Genomic DNA, 2,293 nt, shown 5'->3' with positions numbered 1-2,293 from the left:
TCCTTCCTTTCTTTCACGGTGTTGTAGATATGTAATTATGATTTTTTTCTTTCCGATTTATTATTATTATTATTTATTATTTATTATTATTTTTTTTTATGATACGATGATCATAGTCAGGTTTGGTTTTCGATACTCCCTGAGTACTACCATGTATGGAAATGTACCGTACTTAACACGCCTAAGTCTCACCGCGCATTAAAATGTACCGTACTTAAGACGCCTATTTACCGCGCATGAAAATGTACCGTACTTAACAAGCCTATTTACCTCGCATGAAATATTATTTATTATTATTATTATTTTTTTTTTTATGATACGATGATCATAGTCAGGTTTGGTTTTCATACCCCCTGGTACCATGTTGGAAATGTCCCGATTTAAAACACCCCCTAAGTCTCACCGGGCATTAAAATGTACCGTACTTAAAGACGCCTATTTACCGCGCATGAAAATGTACCGTACTTAACAAGCCTATTTACCCGCATAATATTATTATTATTTTATTTTTTTATATACGGATCATATCAGTTTTTCGTACTCGTACACCTTGATGTACCGTACTTAAACAATTCACCCATTAAATACGCTTACCCTATTTACGCTAAAATGTCCATTCACAGCCATTAAATGCTGTATGGCCGATTATAGCCAATATTAGCCACCGAAAAGTCGTTTACCGCCTAGTATTCTCCAATTTTCGTGTACGATCCTTTTTCTTCACTCCCAGTAAATTAACTAAGATTTTTTTTTCTTTCGTTCTATTTATTTATTTTTATTATTATTAGGTAATTAATTTTTTAATGATACGATTCTAGCAGTTTGGTTTTCGATACTCCTGATTTAACCCTGTTGGAAAAGTCAAGTACCTACCAATGAGAATTGTCTCCCGCTTTAAATGTTCCGTCTTACCCTATTTGCCTCGCATGAAATCCGTTTTTAGTTTAATCGTTATTGGCGCCTGATGTGCGAAGTTATACGCCTAAGTATTAGCTCGCTCGAATTGTATCATGGTAGTGGTGTTTTTGTTGTCCAGTTGTGTATACGAAAGTTTCCGCTTCCATTCTGTTCCTGCTTGCACGTGCGCCTGATTCTTTCATCTGAGGTGATTGTGAATGTGTCTCTTGGATTTTTAGCAATTAGATCTTGTTTTGACGCGCGTCAAGAGCAAGGCCTGTGTTACCAGACTGGAAGAATTCTGTCTCTCTCTCTTTCTTATCTGCGTTTCCGTCCAGTTTTCCACTTTGTGCGCGATTCTCGTTTTTAAGTTTTTAATCGGTTGGTTGTGGGTCGTCCGTGCGTGTGGGTGAAGGTTTGTGTGTGTGTGTGTGTGTGTGTGTGTGTGTGTGTGTGTGTGTGTGTGAGTGTGTGAGTGTGTGTGTGTGTGTGTGTGTGTGTGTGTGGTGTGAGTGTGTGTGTGGTGTGTGAGTGTGAGTGTGTGGTAGTGTGAGTGTGGAGAGTGTGAGAGTGTGAGCGTGAATTTGTATATATGTGTATGTGTCAATAAATTAATCTATATATGTATGTGCATGTGTATATATGTGTGTCTATGCATCAATACAGTAAACAGCCATAGAAATTCTACAAAACATATACACACGCACATAGATATAGGCCTATTCAACTAAGCTACCAGGTGTTTTATCAAGAAAATATACCCTTCGACCAACGAAAGCAATCCATGCACTAACTTCCTATTTTCTCCTTTGCAGGTAAGTTAACTCGGCAGGAGAAGTTGCTGGCTGCATGACGGAAGGCCCAAGTTATCCTCACGTGATTGGTGATGTAGAGGCAAGGGCTGAAAACACTCCTGGGGGGGGCGAGGGGTTAGAAACATATATACGTACATATACGCTGACGTAACATAATACATTCTTCTTTTAACGGTAGGTTCATGTCTGAGCCGCCGTGGTCACAGCATGATACTCAATTGCAGTTTTCACGTTGTGATGCTCTTGGATGGTACGTGTAGTCCCCATTCCTTTCCACGGAGAGTGCCGGTGTTACTTTTCGGGAATCATTCTCTCTATTTATCCGGCTTGGGACCGCACTGACTTGGGCTGGCTTGGCCACCCATTGGCTAGGCAGGCAATCGAGGTGAAGTTCTTTGCCCAAGGGAACAACGCACCGGCCGGTGACTCGAACCCTCGAACTCAGATTGCAACATATACATACGTATATGTATTTGCATATATACATCAACACACAAGCACAAACTTCGATTATTCACTGTTTCTCCTCCCCTTTCCTCTCTTATTCTCCTCCTAACTTCCGTCTTATTCTTCCTTCCCGT

The 2,293-nt window shown here is 40.3% G+C and overlaps 1 long non-coding RNA gene across 1 annotated transcript in view; it reads left to right on the top strand.

The window, feature by feature from the left end:
• The window catches only part of LOC119580390, a 107,723-nt gene extending 105,909 nt beyond the window's left edge, over positions 1 to 1,814 (top strand). Inside the window, exon 3 of the long non-coding RNA XR_005229375.1 lies at positions 1,713 to 1,814. This is a non-coding gene — a long non-coding RNA (uncharacterized LOC119580390). The remainder of the gene's footprint in view (positions 1 to 1,712) is intronic.
• The last annotated feature ends 479 nt before the right edge of the window (positions 1,815 to 2,293 follow it).

The sequence above is a fragment of the Penaeus monodon genome, chromosome 13, assembly GCF_015228065.2.
Source record: "Penaeus monodon isolate SGIC_2016 chromosome 13, NSTDA_Pmon_1, whole genome shotgun sequence".
In the NCBI taxonomy this organism is placed as follows: Eukaryota; Metazoa; Arthropoda; class Malacostraca; order Decapoda; family Penaeidae; genus Penaeus; species Penaeus monodon.
The sequence above is the reverse complement of the archived record's forward strand: the minus strand, read 5'-3'. Positions and strand labels throughout refer to the sequence as shown.